Source organism: Falco naumanni, chromosome 1 (assembly GCF_017639655.2).
Source record: "Falco naumanni isolate bFalNau1 chromosome 1, bFalNau1.pat, whole genome shotgun sequence".
In the NCBI taxonomy this organism is placed as follows: Eukaryota; Metazoa; Chordata; class Aves; order Falconiformes; family Falconidae; genus Falco; species Falco naumanni.
The window spans coordinates 6,906,800-6,927,486 of NC_054054.1; the positions used below are offsets into that span (position 1 = coordinate 6,906,800).

The 20,687-nt window shown below is 39.0% G+C and overlaps 2 long non-coding RNA genes across 2 annotated transcripts; both read right to left on the minus strand.

The window, feature by feature from the left end:
* Nucleotides 1-1,056: 1,056 nt before the first annotated feature.
* LOC121082660 lies at nt 1,057-15,542 on the minus strand. The gene is made up of 3 exons (XR_005826083.1): nt 15,462-15,542; nt 6,905-7,104; nt 1,057-2,839 (listed from the first exon to the last, which is right to left on the minus strand). It is a non-coding gene; the product is annotated as an uncharacterized LOC121082660 (long non-coding RNA).
* A 1,008-nt stretch (nt 15,543-16,550) lies between these two features.
* On the minus strand, nt 16,551-19,685 carry LOC121082658. The gene is made up of 3 exons (XR_005826081.1): nt 19,620-19,685; nt 17,787-17,916; nt 16,551-16,823 (listed from the first exon to the last, which is right to left on the minus strand). It is a non-coding gene; the product is annotated as an uncharacterized LOC121082658 (long non-coding RNA).
* Nucleotides 19,686-20,687: the final 1,002 nt, after the last annotated feature.

Consider the following 20,687-nt stretch of genomic DNA (forward strand, 5'->3'; position numbering starts at 1 on the left):
CAAGTAATTTTGCAAGTTTGGGGTGGGGGTCTTAATGAAAAAAACCCCACCAACATCTTTTATTTATAGGCTTCTGCTACAACATTCTCCTGTATTTACTATTTCTGGTAAATAGTAGCTTCAGTAATTTTTCATGATACATTTTGCTTGCAAATGCACCGACCAGGGATGGGAGGGTGGCAAGCCTTTCTTAAAGCATGTTACTAGATAGCAAGTTGGGAAGGTAGGTAACAATCCACCCGCATAAACAGTATTATTGTACAAATAGAGGGTACCAATGAAATTATAGGTTCTTATTTTGAAGAATTAAACATCTTAATATCTAAATAACTGCTTTTGGTTTTAAAGAAAACTCTGCAACTGCTCTTCTGACTTGTATTTGCTGCATATTCTTTTCAGCCTAAAAACTAGGTTGCCAAGCCAGTTTTAGGCAATAATGTTTAGGGTTTTTTTCCTAAGCAGAGGTTCATTCTTGCTAGACTTGCTAGTGTTCCTGGAAATTGTATATTGATCTGTGTTAGAAATTTAAATAGAAATTAATAATATGAAAATATAAATACCTGCTAAATGTATACCTACACACATACCTGTGTATGCCTCTGTGTGTGCCTGATTTACTACAACAAACTGTATATACCAGAGTAAGAGCAAGATGTTGATAGTCTGTTACTCTTAGATACTGTTTTTCTGCTACAATAATTCAGACTAAATTAATTTAAAGAATATTTTACTGATTTCAAGAAGATAATTTAAGACATACCATATTTTAATATTCTCAAAGACATTCTTAATCTTTTTATTCCTAGCTTATTACTTCTTAGTGTTTCACAAAATAAATTCTACTCCATTCTTTGCTCAGATTTGGGTTTGGGTTTTTTTTTTTGACAATGTAATACAACCATTCTTTTTAATTTAAAAAAGAATAAAAGACATTTCCTGACACAGGATTTTCCTTTTAATTCTTCCCTTTTCCACATAATGTCTGCTCTTACAGATGTAGAAATTACTATCAGTACATGCTCAGGTCTGAATAGGGACTTTGGCGATGAGGGTAATAATAAGACTAATGAGAGAAAGAATCACTACTAAGAGAGCATTTTACAATTTGATAATATTGTTCAGATGTTGAACTAGTTTCATCTCTGGAATAACTTTTCCTTTTTCACTGTTACTACATCAGGAAACTTTATCCCTGATGCAATCCTTTTATGTCTTAGTTAATAAAGCTTCACAATTTTCTTTTTATGTATCTATAGTAACTTCTTCTTTGCACAGGTATAAATAATCTCCAACCTTGACTCCCCTTTTGTTTATAACTGCAGGAACACTTGTTTAGCAATTTTGCAGTGTCACTTCAAATGCTGCATTGTGATTTTAAAGGAGCAAGTAGCAATGAAACCCTCCATTTCTGAATGTTAGATGTGAAGTTGTTCTTATCAAGAACTTGCTTTTTTTTTTTTTTCCTTGGCTGTCATATACTACTGGTTTCTTAGGAACAGTGGATCATGGGGAGACAAGACAACCGAGTTTTATGTGCAGTTTTGGACCTTCATAATGCCTGAGCAATTAGTCCCTGAAAGGACCCCAGATTTCAATGGACCTGTATCACCTTTACTGAAATCAATGCACCCTCACTGCAAAGGTGGCCAGCAACTCCCTGGGCTGAATTAGGCAAAGCATTGCCAATAGGTCAAGGGGAGGTTGAACGTTACCTTCTGTTCAGTCCTACTGAGACACATGGGAGTGCAGGGTCCACTGCTGGGCTCCCCAGTGCAGGAGAAAGAAGGACATACTGCAGCAAGTCCCACGCAGGGCCACGGAGATGAGAAAGGGGCTGGAGCATCTTCCCCATGAGAGGCTGGGAGAGCTGAGACTGATCAGCCTGGAGGAGAAGAGACTCAGGGAATCTCATCAATAAATATCTAATGGAGTTAAGAAGACAGACCCAAATTCTTCTTGCTGGTGCCCAGTGACAGGTCAAGAGGCAATCAGCACAAAGTGAAACATAGGAGTTTCCCTCTGAACATAAGAAAAAAACCTTTTTTTACTGTGAGGGGGATCAAACAGTGGCACAGGTTTTCCAGTGAGATAGTACGGTCTCCATCCTTGGAGATATTCAAAACCCAACTGGACAGGGTCCCAAGCAAACTACTATAGCTGATCCTGCTTGAGCAGGGGGGTTGGACTAGGCAAACTCCAGTGGTGCCTGTCCACCTCAGCCACTTTGTGATTCTGCCATTCTGTAAAGAAAACTTGCCCAGGCCACAGACATTTGAAAGAGAAGCTTTCTCCCCACACACACACCATCTGGCCTCATCCGTTCATCTCAGCCTTGACAGGATGGGATGGTCTCCAAGAGCAGGGGAGAGGAAGTCTCTTTTCATCCCCAATCATGGTTTCTTGGGATGCTTCCCCTTGGAGATAACTGAGGCCTTCATCCTGCAAGTTCTTACACATTCGATAAACTATCACAGGAGATATTCCATTAAAGCGGGTATGTTACTGATGTGGTTAGAGCTCAAACATATGCAAATGTGTCCGGAAGATAAGGACTCTAAATAGCTTTTTCTTTGAGTTGTGTTGGTGTTTTTGGTGGTAGGAACGTTTAAGGGCTGGAATGCAGAAATTACCATCTCATTTCACTGTTCAGCAGCCATCAGATGACGATAACACTATCGCTCTGGTGAATCCATCACCGTTTCAAGCTCCTGTAACTTCAGCTATTTGAAAGCTTTAAGTTTCAGGTCAGCTGTAAATCTCCAGTCGAACAATCACCATCAGGTGCTGAAGAAACGTGAGAAGGTTTCAAAGGCTCTGTGGTGCCAGGGCATCCGGCATACTGAAAGGAAAGGAGTACAGAGAAAAGCTCTGGACTTCCTGCCATTATTTAAAAAAGCCCTTCAACTGTCAAGTGTGAAAGAAGTAAGCTATTGTAATAGCCAGCACTCACCTCCCAGGGGGAAGAAATATTTCAGAGCTTCATTACATCTCCAGATATACAATTAGCTGAGCCCCCACTAAAATGCCTGCCATTCTTAATTTAGTCCATCGAAGCCGTCAAAGCTGCAAATGATGTCAATGCTGCTTTTTCAAAAAAAAAATGGGGGGACACCCCCCACCCGCAACAAATAGGAGTCCTTGGTTGTTAAAAAAAAGTCACGACTATAAAGCATTGTAATTGTAAGATAAATAATTTTGTGCATTCACTATAAATCAGCTTTCATGAGAGCACCTTATGATCATTGGATCCCTAAGCAGTGGCTGGAAGCAGTTAACCTATTCTACCTATTGCAGCGTTTCCGGACTTCAAATAGGAAATGAATCTGATATTTCATACACTTTTTCTTTTTTTTTTTTTTTGGTATCTCGGTATCTAAGATATATGATAAAGGAAGGAAAATATAACTTCAGGAAATGGTGTCAAATGTTATTTTGGGAACAAGGAAGACTTCTCCAACCATTTGAATGATAGTAGCTCCTCTTAGACCCTGCTCGTACCTTTACAGTTTTCTGTTTGGTAGCGTGGAAGGCTCGACTGCAAGCCTTTCCAATACAGCATAAAAACTGCATATAAAAAATAGCCATTGGGCATTAGCCAAGATCAGACAAATTATGGGCAAAACAAGATATAGTACCCAATTATGATTCTTTTTAGTTACTCTACAAAGAAGGGCCAGCTGGAGGCATGCAGAATTCCCCTTACTAGACAATGAGTAATTCTTGGTCTTGTGTGCCACTCTGGGCAACATTTAGAAATAATACAGGCGGTTAAGACAATATTTAGCCCATTTAGCTTTTTTATGTATATGTTGGATATAAATGTCTCATTATTATGCCATTTTTTTCCAGTTTCCATTGTTGTCATATCTAATTGCCTTATGACTTGTGGAAGCTAAATTAAAAGGATGATAGTATTTTTTCTCTTCATGAGGGTTTTTTTTAACCTATTTGTTCTTTATAGAAAGTGAATAATGTGTAAGAGGAGACATGCCAATTATCGGCACAAACATGTCTTAGGGAAGATTTATTTTTCTGTAGAGTTGCAAGTTCTAATTAAATTGCTTGCATGGAAAAAATATGTCAGTTTAAGTTCCAGATCAAGAAAAAATTACTGACTAGGTCCACCTCCTTCAGACATCAATGGTCCCCTGTTGTAAGAGATTTTCAGAAACTAAGAAGAGCATGAGACTGTAACAGTGTCAGTAAAGATTACCTGAATATGAAGAAGTCATCAGCTGTTATTTGATGATTTAAACAATCCATCAGCTAAAGATGCTTTATTTGCTATTACTCAGCTTTCCTTCAGCCACTTGCTAAGAATCCTGTCAATGTTTAGCATAGTTTGAAACACACTTTTTTTTTAAAAAAAAACACCCTTCCACTGAAATTTTGCTGTTTGATGGCTCATGAATTATTCATATATTAAAATGTCACCTAAATTTAACTGCAAATTCTAAATTAATTGGAAAAAAATTACAACAGTGCCTGATATTCTGTTGTGCTGCTTAGCAGTGATGCTAGACTAATTCAAAAACCCCTTTAAAAGAATTGTGGTATGTTTCCCCCCCCCAAAAAAAAAATAAAAAAAAATGTAAAAGCAAATCAGCCTGGTAGCTCTATGATATTAAGAGTTAAGCCACTGTTAAACAGAATTAAATTCACAAACTCCACTTCTACCAACCATCACACGTGTTTTACTTTAAACATGTCAGTAATTCTATTGACTTCGGTGAGCCTCCTTGCATGGCTCAGAGGTACTGAAATATTGTATATTGTATATGTGCCAGAGAGAAATTCTTACTGAGCTTTTTCTTTAAGCATGTGTCCTCCCATTTCTACTGATGTGCATGGAACAAAATCTGGGCAATTAATGATGGGAGGCATTGCTAAAAATCCTTGCTGCCAGCTGAAAGCAGTGATCACCCACTCAGAAACTTGAACAGAAATTCTGTTATAGTAGACAGGAGCATCTGCTGTCAAAATGAGCTTTTCTGCCAAGAAGGCTATAGAGCTGAGTAAAGAATAACCCAGCCTTTTTGTTCCACCTACAATTTCTCCTATTTATGAGCCTAATTCATTGTGATGTTTCATGTTAATGGAAGTGTATTACCTTCTCTGTTTATAATAGATTCATAAATATTTGTATACAAATTTATATATATTAAACATAGGTAAAAACATACGTTTTCTTATGTCAAAATGGCATGCACATGCTCTCCTCTATTTTCAAGGTAACATGAAAATATTGGGCAATTTAACTGACTGAAACAATTTCAATCATGTCTGATTGAATGGCTGCCCACCTCTTCATGTGGAAATAAAGGCTTTTGTTAAAGTACAGATGAATTACTTCACTTAAACCCTGTGAAAAAAAAAAATAATTGATTTTGGCTGTGCATTTGTTCATTAGATCCAGATGTACCCTATTAACTGTCCATAGCTGGTTTTACTAATAAGTCACGCCTGAAGGATTTTGTTTTGCAAGATGGCAAGAGAAGAGTGCTCATTTGTCTTGTTGTTGTTGTTGTTTTTTTATCACAGTTCATGTTTTTGTTTTGTTTTGTTTTGTTTTCTACTTAAGACCTCTTGGCAACGATAGTACAAAATATTTGGTTTTCAGAACAGAAGTGTATGTTGTATTGAGAGTCACAGCTAAAACATCTACAGCTTACAGAACAGAACGTGCGGACCCTGTGGATGGGAAAACTAAAAATGGACAAAATCAATTTCATAAATTGTTCAGCTGTTTTGTTAACACCTACCAAGTAGCTAAGGGAAAAAATTACATAGCTGTACATGTATTCTTTAATGCACATGCAAGAGCAGTCATTTTCCAGCCAGTCTGCAACTGCACTTAGTAGAAAACCCAAATGTCATCTCCTCCTCACTTTTATCTCCTATGCAAGATGGGACAGAGAGAGCCTTTTAATGAGTTTATGTTTTTTTCTAGCTGGGTGATATATAAAGGAAACTCGTCTATCCTGCTGTCCCACATCAATCCCAAACAGCATTAGCAATGTTGTCTGAGCCATCTGTCCATGTAAATACAGACTCATTTCTCTTTCTGAAAATGTTAAGGATGTAAGGAACACTTATCTCCTGCAAAATGCTTTAAGCAAGTATTTCAAGGAATTCGTAGTCCTAGTGATAGCAGTAAGAGAGAAAGCTCTGCAACATCTTGCAGAATCAGACTTTATGTCAGTCTGTGCACATTAGTTGTAATATATCTTGTCTTTACAATGATAAACTTTTTCAGAGGATGGAGGGGATTTTTCATAGAGGATACTAAAAAAACCCCTTATGTTTACAGCATTTTATACATGTATAGTAATATTACACATACACCATGTGGTTATGCAGTGTATTTATTACCCCAGTTTATTAAATAAAACCTGCCAGTTGGGATGCTTAGAAGGTACTGGACAGAATTATTCCTACTTCGCAACAGACAACACTGTGATTTTTCCTAATATACACAGTTTTTATGACAACCACCTGTGCTCCAACTGAATTCTTTTCCAGAGATGAAGTCATAATTGTAATGAAACCTTCTCTTCCCCTGGAAACATACATTTTTGAACTTTTTATGACATATTTACAGCTTTGGTGGTGTTTATTTTCCTCCTCTTTGTTGACTGTACAAACAGACCGTTAGTTTTTCACTCCCAGCAATTAATAGACCACTTAATGACCTCTCAAGGTATATAGAAGCCAATGCATATGACAACTCTTTCTACTCCCCTCCGTTTTTAAGGTCCCAAGACCCCCCTGCCCACATTCTGCCTGGAGACCCCAGTAGTATGAAAGTAGAATCTAAGCAAAAATGCTTGAGTTCCCATCTTCTCTTGGTGAAGGCCGTTGCACTTTGACACAACTAATTCTATAGCATTAAAGCGGTCCTTACCAGCAGTCTTTGACTGGCAGTGCAGGTAGGCTGCATCTCCATCATGATGTGATGTGAAGTTCTGCTTCTGGAGGTGAAATTCATCCTTGTAGTCACATGTAAAACCTAGGCAGCGTCAACAACGTTCTGTGTAGATCCTGGATGGCCTTGCTTGAATCAGGTGGCTTAACGCTTCCTCCGGTTGCCATGCCATGCTTACACTGCAAAAAACAAAGCTGCTGCCACATTGTTTCATGTATAGAATATATATCATGTATAGAGTGAGGTTTTCATGTTGGTGAGCGTTGTGGTTTAACTCCAGCCAGCATTTAAGTACCATGCAGCCACTCACTCACCAGGACAATGCGAAAGACTAGTTTTCAGTCACAATGGCTCACGTTTCATGCTTTTTAATGAGAATCCATACCAAAGAGGATGGAGTTGCTTTAGACATAATTTAGAAGCTTTCAGATGGCATAAATTATGGCAAATTCAAGTAGTCTGAAGAACAAAGCTCTTATCCAGAACCGCCAAATGACCATATGCTCTGGCCTCACTCCTCTCCATGCCTTTCCTGACAGTAGGACGATGCATATGCTAAGGAGAAAAGACTCTTCTGAAAGCAGCCTTACAAAAGTAACCTCAAATCTCCTTCCCAGAGAGTCCTCTCATGACTTCTGCATTGTTTTTTTCACAAAGCCCATCACACTGGGGATTAACAGTAGGCAAAGACTGCACACATGCAGCTATGAGAGAAAGGGAGTGAAGCAGGTTAGGCTGCAAGTATATCTTGCAAAAAGTGAGCACCATGAACCCAGTCTGCCTTGCTATAAAAAAAAAAAAAAAAGGTAAAATACTTCATTGCAATCAAGGTTGTCCATGAGAGAAGGAGCAGAGATGTATGGGAAATTTAATATATTACAAAAAGGAGAGTAGTCTGCTTTGCATAAGTTGGCTAAAGCTAAAGATATTAATACAGCAATATTTTCTGATGGAAAATTCTTCTGTCTTATCTTTTTCTGAACTTTTTGATTAAAACAGTACAAAGAAATAAAAGTATGTTAACTTGCTGAGACCATTGGCAAAAGAGCTATTTTTGCTGAGAACAGTAACATGCTCCTAGTATGCATTTATGTTTTAGAACTTCTGAACTGTCTTTGTAAAAATAACAGGTGTTAACTACTCCCACAGCTTACGTCAAATAGTCTGATAGGTATAAGCTACTAACAGGTGCCCAGATTGCTCAGGAAGCATGGTTGATATATCAAACAAGAGTAATTGGTTTAATTCTTTAGAAACAACAATATTAGGCAGGGCAAAGAAAAGCAAATCTTACCTAGATGTCATGTGGTTTATCTTTCACGATTTGCTGAGTTCTTCAGCTCTACCATCCATGCACGAACAGTTGGTTTTGGCTGTCCTACTTCAAGCTGTAGTTTGGCCTCCACCTTGATTTTCAGGGATTTTGACATGTCATTGTTTATCACCCTACTTTATGCAGCAAGGAAACATATTTACAGCCTCCTGACCCTTTGCATTGTGTCTCTAAGTATAACATATAAATTTACGTGCATACCAAGAATCCCTGTGCATCTAGTGAAATCCACATGCAACTTTCTGTGCCCATATTCCATCATATTTTTACATGAACACATGGCTTTTATAACAGATCCTGCTCATAATTTGAGGCCCTCCTTTTTCTGTGATCCAGCCATGGGATTGATTTTTCATTAATAGGGCCCTAAGACTTTACACTTGACTTTGGAAAAAGAGCAGGCACTGGTGCCAGGTTTTCAACTCTGCGCTCATTATAATGCAGTCTGTTGTGTCACACGTGTTCAAAAATGTAGTTCCGGGAGAAAGCAGAGTCCAGATCCTCAAATGGGCCTGGTGGGCAGCAGGCTTTGCTCTGCGTTTGACAGCAGTGGTCCTGGGCACATCGCTGGGGATAAGTGATGGCTCAGAGCTGATCTGTCATTGTGCAAGAAGTGGAACTTTGAGGATTTCTTCACCCAAATAAGTAGCAGGCTACCATGCACACGTGCTTTGGCAAAGTGCCTGTCTTAATCATTTAGCACAAAGAACTTGCTTTTTTGTCTCAGGTTTCGTTCAGCTGTCTTCTAACTCCTTTCATTGCAAAAGACCCCTACCTATCAATGCCCAGTCCTAGTAGAAAGGCACATCCCTGTACCAGGAGTGTCCTTACTTTTCATTTCAAATAGACCTGCATGTACTGTAATTCAAAGAAAACAGGAAAATGGGGAATACTGCCAAGTTACTACTGCTAATATCCTGATTTGTCATTACCTTCCATCACAGAACCCTTTGACCTCCAGAGAAACATCAATAAAGTATGTTATCAAGTGCATCCCATTTCCATGAAGCACCCGTGTTCATCTTTAACATTAGGTAGGTATTGATACACCTTTGTGAAAACCCTGTGATCTATCGTTTCAGGCTAAGTAACAGACAAATGTTCTTACAGAGGAGATTTGAATTATGAAGAGTTAGGAAACAGATGGGAAATCTTTTGGAACAGCCAAGATTGTTTTTACCCAGGCTACCCTACAGTTACCCTGCCTCGCTGTTGTTTTAGATTAAACTGTTCTATATAATTGAATAGAGTTAGACAGCTTTTTACAAGGTGGGTGTACCATGGAGCTTGGAGGATAGTCTGTGCAGTGCCCGAGACATGGGACAGCATGAGATAAATAAACACTTTGATGATGAATTAGAAGGAAGGCCTATATCTCCTTTTAGGTACCTAATAAAGCTATGTCTGAGTTTTGTGACCATCCTTCTGCAATTATTTTGTGAGGAAAACGGTTTTAAAAGCACTTCTTTATGTTTTGGAAAAAGGGTTGAACTGACGGCTCCCAAAGTTGAAATTAATTGCAAATCATAAAAAGTTTGGGCATTACGCATTAAGGCTTTACTGCACCAACCTGTCAATGCTTTGAATGCTGTCCCAGAGGGAACATTCTTAGAAGTGAGAGAGTCAACATCTTGGATCTCCTTGGAGATGGTAGAGTGCCAATCAGTGTTAAGTGTGGCGATGGTTTATTTCACATATGCTCCCTAACTGCCAGCCAGCAACAAGGCCAAAGCCATTGACTTCTTTAATTCAACCTTTATTATCTGTTTGTCATTATATGCATTTACAAGGTATGCATCATTGCAGCATCTGGACACACTTTGCAATTACATGGACCAGAACTGAATCCACTGGCACTGTTAATATTGTTAAGCATTTATTATATTCCAGCATTGTTTCTATTGTCTTATACACAGTCTGAAACTGCTGGAAAGACAGACTTTGTCCCAAGGAGCTTGAAGTACAGACAAGCAAATTTTTCCAAATAGTGCAACAAGGCATTATGGGCTTCAGTCCTAACTTTTAGCATTCATAAAACCATGATTCAAAGTAATGAATTTACTCTGTAAAGACCAAGGCCAAAAAAGACTCTGCCTTTGCATAAGGTTGGGAATGGAACTTTTCTTTTAATACTTACACAGCACTGATTCCCTGAAAGAGGACCATATGTCAGGTATCAGAAGTATCTCTCTGTAATGTATATTCTTTTAGAGAAGACAGACTTTGATAGGTACAACTAATAGATATTTCACTTTACCTCCAGGAGTTGCAGTTCATGTTTTTGAGTAGCTTCTGAGTTTCACATATTCTGAGAACTATGAAATTATACTGCCTGTAGCCATGTCATTATAGAACTCTGAAATCAAATGTGCACTGTTCCTAGCTAGCTGGGATCTAATTTCATGATTTTATTGAAAACTTACATCAGGACTTGCATCAGTTTCTGGTATTTCCCACTGACTGTGGGGAATGCTCTACCTAAAATATTTCAGAGCGTTGGTTTGGCTGATGCACGCTGTGGGTGCAGATTAAGCAGAGATGTTGTTCTGTGTGCTAGAAAGAGAAGTAGAAAAGAAGTGAATGACTGTCAGATTTAGGATTTCAAGGCTGAAGTCAGGCAGCAGTGATGAGGGAGGGTCTTTATGAATGTACTTTAAAACTTCTGTTGAAGTGAACAAGCTTTATTAGATTGTATTGTTTCATGGTGTGTGATGTCACTAGAAATCTTGGATGTGAGTATAAACTGATTTCTTTAAATTTTGAGAATAATTTTTTCCTTATGCATTAGACATTTTTGACTGGATATCATCTTGGATTACACACATTTGGACATGTAACTAATTTTACACTCCTATACTTACATCCCAGTCAAGGACTTGTACATTGCAATTTTAGAGGCTCACATACAGCAGGAACTCACTGCTAAGGTTCATTTGCTGTCCTCAAAAAGCACTTAAATGTGTTCCCTTTAAGTATATTGGTATTTCTCACAATTCTCTTTAAGCCAAAACAAATAATATCTTTAGATTAAAAAGGAAAACAAAATTCAAACCTGCTGTGGTTTTCATTAACTTACAAGAATCTAGAATAAGGATACTGGAATTAAGCCAGTCTATAGGATGTGCTTTTGTCCTGTGAAATTTTCAGTTAATAGCGTGAATTGCTAATGTGAAGCTGATATTTGAGGCTGAAGCATGTTCTAATACTATATGGTAACATCCTGAAAGAGAAAACCAGCAATAAAGCAGAAAAAGACAAGAGTATCTTCAAAAATGCTGTGCCCAGATTCCCAGGTTTCTGTTTACAATGAACAGAAACTCTGAAAGTTAATGAGTTGAACCAGCCAGACTGAGACTCTGTGGATACCCAGCAGGGCTGGTGTGTCCACCATAGGTTAACTGTGCCCAGTTAAGGAATAGGAATTAGCTCTTCTGAGCCCCGTTTCCAGGCATCTCCCGTTGCCAGTAAAGGCTTGTGGTGCAACTTGCATCACATCAAGAAGCAGGTCCAAAATAGGTCCCACCACTGGCCTTTTGAGCTCTGAAGCTATGTTTCTCCTAAGTCTAGACTACTAGCTCGAATACTAGAGATGCGCAGAAGTAAATCTGGCAGCCAATGTGCCCCAGGTTTCCTCTATCCTTGCTCTGGCCTGCATTGTGAAGGAAAGCTTATGGTAATGTAGCAATTCCAAAATTCAGAGGCCTGGGGCTTCTTCTTCAGTTAGGTGCAGAAGAGGCTCCCATTTATCTCCTATTGAAAACAGGTTCCCAAACATCTCTACAAGCGTTTGGAGGGACATGGATTATCTCCCCTCCTTGTAGTACTTGTTCTCTACAGGGCTCGGGTTCTTGAATTGCTTTTGAAGATAGTAACAAATAGCTGTGATTTGCCTTACTTTCATTGTCACTTTAAACACAAGAAATAATCTGCACAGAGGGTGAGAAGGCTGGTCCTTGTTCTAATAGCTCTTTTCTCATGCCAAAGAAACATACACATGGCTGAATCTCTTCAAACTCTGCTTAAAAAAAGCCCCATCAGTTACATAAAATTGATGTCCACAATAGAAACCCCTATGTGTACTTATGCTTAGGATAAGTCTTGTTAGTAATTTCTACCTGAGAATAACAGGAAAAAAATTAAATGGATGTGCAAGTCCGCTGTTTTGTGTCACATAATATGAATACACACACAGGTACACATACACATTTACAACCATATGAGACTTTCAAAGGCTCAGTTAAACAAACATAATTCTGCATAACCTAGCAAAACTTTTGGATACATTCTGCTTTCCAGAAAGCCAGCTGACTCTGGTATTTTGTTAGTGGGAAGTGACTGCAAGTAGGGGATTTGAATAAATATTTATTTATGTACAGTTATGTCATCTGCTGGATGCTCCATTATTTTTCTGGCAAAAGGACTGATTAAGTGGAAAGAGTAAAATGCATGAATGAATGCATGACCTGTCACTATTTTGTTTTTCTTACAGTGAAACAAGAAGGCAGTGGCACAGAAACCCTCACCCACAACATGCAAATGTCCCACAGGGCCTTGGTCTTACTATTGCCAGACATATGTCCCCTATCTTACTATTTTCTCAAAAATGAATTAAGCTGAAATAGCTCATTTAATATATCTATATATTTATCAATATATATGATTTTTTTCACAAACGCACTCTCCTTATTAAATGTACTCTAAATATTGGGAAAAAATGTGTTGTTTATTAAAGTCATGTTTTGTTAATAACATTTTGCAAGAGTTCAGAATACACAGAGCACTCCTTTTTAAGGAGGTGCTGTAATTTTGGAAAGCAACGTATGCCCCATTTGAAGCCTGGGTTGCTATGGCAAATTGGAATTTCAGTTCAATCATGTTGAAATAATAACATAAAATTGTGTGCAAATGGCTAGGGTGAAGGTTAAGTAAGCCTCCCAAGCACTCATAACTTGGGGCAAGGTGGTTTTTTTTTCTGTCAAGCCTTACAATTCCCGCGACTGTTTCCCATACAGCCTCCGTGTGTATCACGTGCCCTTTTACCTGCACTGTCGTACTCTTGGTTGTTCTCAGCTTCTTGACTCACGGACCGTTTCTGGATAAGCAACAGAGGAAGAGTCTTGGGCCTTGATATGGATTAGTTTTATGAAGAGGTAGACTCCAGACACGGTCCAAAACAGCTGAATACTCTCAGGTACTACCTAATACCTCTGTACGTAGTCAAGTAACTGCTCCCCCCGGGTACATGATATAGGTGAGTGCTGTGGGGTAGAAGCACTCCAAAACTCATCAGCTCCAGTAAAACCAGAGCTACTAACAACACAGCCAGCCTGCTCTGCCTTCTTACAAATTTACCGTTTGGGACAAGCAGATGTCACTTTCAACTGAGAAGAGACTTGTGGTGTTTAAAAAACAATTAGTAATACTAAAAGAGATCTCCAAGGACATTAACTTATTTACTCTTCTTGTACTATAGGTCAGCTTGTTTCAGCGTGCATATTTTTTTGTTTCTCTGTCAATATTTAGCACATGTCAGAGACAACAAGGATGGTTTGCAGGTAGTGTCATATTCATAGAATAATGAAAAAAATGTGTGCTATTGTACGGCAAATGTACATATTCTCTGAAGAGGGAATAGATCATGCTAATCACTGTTGTCCTGCCTGCAAGATGTCAGAGATCAGAAGGCAAAAATTTGAAAAAACTGTGGCTCTGGGTCTCCAGTGCATTCACCCCTGTGGGCTTCTGTGCTCCTTTCATACACGCAGTTACTTTATACTAACAGCTCAAAGGTAGACAAGGAAGAAACATTTTTTGTAAAGCATGAAAGAATTAAGTTACCAACAGATTCTAAGAATAAAACCAGAAAATCACACATCAGCAAAAATAATTCTAAGCAAGCAGAGAAATTAATTAGCTTATCTAATTTACTGATTTCCAAGGCTGAGATCACTTCATACACTTCTGTGCAGCCAGAAGACAGAGACTGAAGGGCTCTTGTCAGGAGATAATGATGGGAAACACTAGGTTACATTCTTTGCTCCCACTGCTTTTCTCTTCCTCTCTCTCTCTGTCTGTCTTTTGGGGTTCTGTTCCCAACAGGGACCTGGAGCTACAGGGGCTCTTTCCCCGGCTGCTGAGCAAACGAGCAGTCACCTGGGGAAAGCTGCAAGGGATGGATGAGCCAAGTGCAGGGCTCAGCCTCCCATCCTCCCATCTGGCCCTATCATCTGAGTTGCCTGTGATCCTGCTCCTTCAGAGGGGTTTTCCAAGCTGAGTAAATAACGCAAACATTGGACACAGGCCTGCAGACGGTGGTAGCCCAGAATTTCCGTCTTTTGGGAATGACAATATTTGAAGACCGGTGTTTAAGTTATGCAGGAATGAAACATTTTATTTAACTATCACACATCTTGGACCATGTTTTTGAAACTGGCACTTCTGGAAGAATGAAATGTGAAATAAAAATTAATCATTTCATGCTCTTCCCACAGTTTTCATTTTCTCTCATATTTTACTCTGACACTGCTAGCCTGTATTAGCCAAGGCGAGGGGTGGGGGTGGGGGTGGAGTTTCTTCAAAAAAAGGTAATGATTTTAATGGTTAAAATTAATTAAAAATACTTAAATATCATGTGGCATGTAATTTAAAATACCATAACTTGCAAATTCTCTTTTTTTTTTTCTTTTTAATTGAAGTGCAATTATAATGCTACTTAATGCAGACTGAAATACGAGTTGTTTTCAGCCCTTGTTGTAACATTTTAAATATGAAGAAAATACACAGAAATAAGAAACACAATATATAATAATTTAGTCAATCTTCACAGTACAGATATTTTCCACCTGATTTTTTTTCTCAGAAACTTCTGCTGTCCTTTTGGTGTTTGTTTTTCAGGAAACAGAGTCCTTTCCAATTGCCAAACAACCCAGCACCAGTTACGCTGGGGTTCTTTTCCCATCAAAAATTAGAAAGTGCTATTTCCCCTATCCTTCCTGCCCCATACTTTTGACAACACCAATTTATGTAAAGGAGAAAAACTGTATATGATCTGAATATTGCCTCGAGAAAAAAAAAAGAATAAAATGTTGGGCCGTTGCCAGCTCTACTGTCTTGGAACAAGCCTTGCCATGAAAGCTCACACCACTGTGATTGCTATAAAAAAATTTCATCTTAATATTGTCAAGACCTTTACTCAAATCTTACCGATTTCATGCCGGCTGTCATCTTTTCTTCAGTTACAATGTTTTTTAAATCTCTTCAGGTTTGACCACCTGCAGAAGCTGCTAGCTGTTGAAGCTGAGAAAAATAACAACATGTAGACTTTATTTCCCATGATTTAATTCCAAAAATCTTGCACATGTGCTTAATTTAAAGTATGTGTGTATTCTCACAGGAATCAATGGGAATACACAGATGACTAAAGGTAAGCAGATGTGTAAGTTGTAGGATCTGGGTCTGAAATTAAGACAAGCTTCAACAAGTGAAAGCTGCAACAGAAGGGGAAATCGAGGATGACAGAAGCAATAAACAGTAATAATATTGTGGAATCAATCTAAGACACATGTATATCATGACCATCATCACACCATATTTCATGTTTTAAAAATAAGTGTAAAAACGAATTCCCAATCACAAATCATTTTCTCTTCTTAAAGGGAGATACCTAGAGACATAGGACATAAGTCTTGAGAATGGACCCAAATAAGGACAAAGCAGATTTTCAGGTTGTTGAAAGACAGTGTTTCCAATAGCATGCTCACTCTACAGTGTTGGACAAAAACACACCTCAAAATGTTACAGACATATCTCCATAGCAAAGATGTTATGAAAGCAAAGAGCAACAGGTTGAGAGATGACAAAAAAAAAATCAAGAAAAAGTGAATGTGAGTTCGTCTTTTGAAGCTGAGGACAAGCAAGCTCCTTTAGCACTGCAAATGATGATTCAGTGGAGGGGTAATCCTAACTGTAGTGGCAAGGAAGGAAGATCATCTATGGCAGCTGTATTTGAAATAAGCGTTAGATAAGCCAGAGAAGAAAATGTAACCATCATCGAAGCCAGAAATGATAAGGGCATAGGTGAAGGTCTCAGCTCCCTGAGCAGGAAAGTATTAGTCTCAAGAATACTTTAAAAAAATACAACATTATGCAACTGAGGATAACTATAATAAGAAATCACCAAAACCTTTTCTTTTACTTTGATTGATTTGAAAATTCTTCCTTACCACTCATCTATCTACTCAGTGGTTTCAATCAACATATAACATATAATCTGAGAAAAAAAAAAAAAAAAAAAAAAAGCCAAACAAACAAAAACCAAAAAGGGAAACATGAAGTACTGGAAATGTCTTTACAATATTCCCTGATCCATCGCTTCATGTTGGATGATGACACTGGCTCGAGTGTTTTACAGAAGCATCCCTAGATCACGCCGGTGTGTCAGAGCTGATGATGTACCTACCTCCTGTTGATTGCTTTATGGCAGAACTCCTTCCCTCAGATGTCAGATTTCCATATCTCTATGGAGGCATCTCTTTGTTATTATATATGTAGTCAAGATTCAGGTGTCTAGTGGGAAGTAAACACATAGATGTCAATATTCTTTCTAATTATATTCTAATTACATTCTAATTACATTAATTGTATCTTTGATATTAAGTACCTGTTTAAAGTGATTTTTTTGGCTTAGCACTTATGCTTTTAGAATGATACTACGACTAACAGATGACCTCTGAAGACCACCAAAGTGACTGGCTTGTGGGTGGTGAAGGGTCTGGGAGGGGAAGGAGATAGAAGCTTAGTAAGATTTTCAAAGGAAAAACACTTAAAAGTGAAATTCTCAGCTCAAATTTGTGATGTACATTACCTGTGTCTTGAAAGTTTTATGCTGACGGAGTCGGGGTGGTTCCTCATGTCTGCGCTCAGCAGGAACTCGTAGTACAACTTAGGATGGGCTTTTGTCCTTAATATTAATTTTGACGTTCACTGCAGTGCAGAGATGGGGCTGAGTCACAGCTTTTGGAGTCATAGCCACATCAGGAAATCCCTAAAGTTTGAGGGCACTTGGACCGACACTTTTGGCTCAAATAACCTCTGATCTTCTTGTAAACAATTTTGGCATCCCTCTTATTTGTACATACTCAGTGAATGATGTGAACCAGGAAAGAAAATAAGTATGCTAAAATAATCCTTTCCCCCCCTGTTGTGCATGTGAATGAAACCGAGTCCATCAGAAAGGAGGATATCTGCCAGTATCAGCAGGGAGGTTATTATCTTTGCATATGTTGTTTGCTAAGAAAATCCCTGTTAAGAACTGTCGTGGTGATACGCAGTATTGTGGCGGGATCCATTTGCACTATGCGCATTTGCATCCGCCTGACTTTTTAATTTCCTGGGTCTCCAAAGCCATCCCACGTGAACAGTGTGCCACCCCTAAAGAGGTTAACTTGGACTGCATTCAGCTTCATCAGGACAGGACAGCACTCTTCTGAGAACGATGCTGCCAAGCAGTTATCAGCTTGTTACACTCACCAACTGCACCTACGTGACGTGGCTGCTGCTGCTACCGAGGGTCCGGGCTGGGTGACCCGGGGCTGCCCTTCCAGCCTACCTCTTCTGCGTCCCCCTGCTGCCTCTGCCTTCCCCTTCCGCAAATCTCCACCTGTAGAAAGGATGAGAAAACCAAAAGGGAGTCGTGATCAGTGTGTTTTCTGAACAGCCCTGTGTCTTAAATGCAACAGAGGTTAGCAAATGGCCAAGAGGTGAGCAAGAGGGAGGGAGCAAGAAGGCATGTGTTTGTGCCCATGCCTGTTTATTCACATCTGCTCCCAAACTCCTGCTTTTGATTTCATATGAGCACAAACCGCAAGCAACTGCTGAAGGCAAGAGGAGGAGCAGCACGAAATTAGTGCACGTGGAATCAAGATCAGCCCTTAATATGGGACAGAGCAGAAAGATTCACGAGCTCACAAGAAACAGCTTGCAAAAGTGGGGAGAAAAAAGTCAATAACAACAACATTTTATTTTTTTAAAAGTAAGAGCAGGAACCCGAAATAAAACCCACACCATTGGTGGTCACTAGTGCTGTGCTTAAGCTGTCATCTGTTGAATCTGGCAGTCTGCACGTCATTCAACAGATAAATGTCTTTACCAGAACCCTCTGGACCACGAGAATATACAGCACACACATTTAAACCAGACTGCTAGGGGTGGGGGAAACTCTGTTGGTGGTCACAGACACTGAAGAATCAGGTATAGGAAACTCTGAGTAAAGGAGACATACGCTCAGAGGGAAAAAATAATGAGAAGTAAAGCTTTTTTTTCCCCTTCTTATCCAACATTCTGGTAATCCAAGCTAATTGCACAGTAATGTAGCCACTCATAAATTTAAGAATACACGCAGATTACGTTTGTGTGGCTAAACTGGAAGTGGTCTTTCCTTTCAGGTAGCCACAGAGCCATGCAATTTGCTTTGGGAAAGCAGGACATATTTTATCTGCTCTCATCCCAGTTGCTGTAAGGAACCACATATGGCTAGAGGTACTGCCTACTCTGCAATGTAATAAACATGCCACAGCAAAGTGTTTTCAACTGTATGCCATGTGGTGAGTCTCAGCAAAGCAAGAAATGGTGGGATTTTTTACAGAATATTATATGGGCTCAGAAATCTTGAGCCTGCACAAACATTAAAAAATACTCAAAATATTTGAACTGGAAAACATGCTCATTTGCTGTAATGCCTGTGGATTTCTTAAAAAAACATGGGATCTTCCTTTTCAGTCATCCTCTCAAATGTGAAGTGGGATAATGAAGAAGAATTCTAAACAATTTTATTATAGCATGTTTTCATAGGCTATTTACAGCCGTTTCAGTTTATTCATTTATGTACATTTTGTCTTAGTTTTCAAACAAAAACAAACCTTTCCTGGGGGTATCTTCATCCAAGTTTTGTCTTCTGTTCCATTGTTCTTTGGCGTACTCCATGGAAACAGGCATATTGCTGGAATCTCCTCCATTCACATCAGTGCTGGCATGACGTTTTCAAGGGTCAGCAATTATGTCTGGGGATTTTAAAGGGTATTTCTGGGGCACTGCAGCCCCTGACACTCCAGCAGGAATGCTGAGTTTTGGAACAAACTGACGGAGTGTGTTTTTTTCTGGAGATGCTTCTGTGTGATAGAGTGCAGCTTGAACACTCTCTCCTGTGCATTTGCTGCCATTGCTGTGCCACTGCTCTTTGAGTATATTACCCAGATTAATTACTAAAGTATCACTTTTTTCATTCCCTCCCAGCAGGCTACAACTAGGATTAGCATTTTCTATGTTATCTTCTGCCTACACGTGTAAGGGGACAAGAAAACTAACCTTTTTATAGTCGAGGGCAGAGAATCCTCCACAGACTATTCCTTTTCACAAGATATTTTCCATCCTACAATGCAGAAGCAATGTTATTAAAATGTTACGTCTACAGAATTTTCCAGTTCCTTTTGTTTATTTCTAATCTATATCATCCGGGCCTCCTGCACTTTTGGGTGAGCAGTCGGTTTGTAGTCCAACACATGAATTATCTTCACATGCCAAAGAAAGCTTAGGAATTGCCCAGTCTATTTCAAAACTCAGAAAAAGTAGGAGGTTGTATCTGGCAGCAGCAATATGCATTAAACATTCTCAAAGAAAGCTTTGTTATTAAGGAGAGGCAACTCGTTTGGATCAAGTGGGACCAACATAAATCTTCATTCAGGGCTCTAAGCATACCAGGAACTATTCTGAAATTAAATAAGCTTTTTTCCTTTCTTCTTTTTCTTTTACCCCATAAACCTTTTTTTTTTTTTTTTTTTTTTTTTTTTTTTCAGTATCTCCTAGGTCTCCGCACTTCTAGGTTTTAGCCTCTTAGGAAATAAAAGACCTCTCTGATTATCCCTTGGACTGAATGTATTGAATAAAGCAGAATCAAATGAAAACCCATTTTAGTTATGCATAAGAAGATTGATCCTAAAAACACTGCACACTTCAGGAGTTACTTTGGGTTGACTTTCCTGAAGCAGACAACCTCTATGCCCCTGCAGGCAAAGGCCACAGAACAATTTCTATTCTCACTACACTAATCTATAGAAATTGAAGTCATTAGCATTTCTCAGATTGCCCGCATACAGAACTGAGCCCTCAGCCCCCTTCCCTCTGTCAAATGCCACGCACGCGATTACAAACAAGAACAGTGAGTCAGACCAGACCTGACTGGACCTCTTTCAAGACATGAAAAGAGTTTGTGCAATCATTCGTCTCATTGTTTTTCCACTTCTGTTTACATCCATTCTTTTCTTTCCTTGCCGTACAGGAGGTTTGGATGCGGTGTTGGAAAGCTTAGCCCTGCTACGTATTGTTGAAAACTCTCCGGCTATTTTTGCAAGAAGCTGCCCATCACCAAGTGTTCCT